This window comes from Babylonia areolata, chromosome 1 (genome assembly GCF_041734735.1).
Source record: "Babylonia areolata isolate BAREFJ2019XMU chromosome 1, ASM4173473v1, whole genome shotgun sequence".
In the NCBI taxonomy this organism is placed as follows: Eukaryota; Metazoa; Mollusca; class Gastropoda; order Neogastropoda; family Buccinidae; genus Babylonia; species Babylonia areolata.
Window position 1 is genome coordinate 10622091 of NC_134876.1, and position 508 is coordinate 10622598.

Genomic DNA, 508 nt, shown 5'->3' on the forward strand with positions numbered 1-508 from the left:
ATACACCCCTCTTTCTCTGTTCTTCACTGCCTCTTCAGCAGATCCATCTGTGTATGCTCTTGCCCGGGTATCGAGAGGGCATTTGGCTGGGGTGTCTGCCTGCCAGTCCTCATAGTCTTGGATGGATTCAGTTGGCTGACTGGTTGCCGACAGAGGATGGTGGTGTTTCCTCTCAAGAGCCTTGATGAGGTGGTTTGGGCTCTGTCGCTTCAGTCTGTTCTTTGTATATATAAGTTTAATTCAAACGACATGATCGGTGTGTGTGTGTGTCTGTGTCTGTGTCTCTGTGTCTAGGAACACGTTTGTGTCTGTGAACACGTTTGTGTCTGTTAATATGCATGCATGTATTGTTTGGAATAAATTTTCCTGCATTTTGTCGTGCTTTCTCTTAGAACTTCACCTTTGAAGTGGCCAGTGCTTTATTCAAACGGTAACCTTGTGTGATAAGATTATGCACAAAAAATGTTTGTATGTGAGTGCGCGCGCGCGCGTGCGTGTGTGTGTGTAT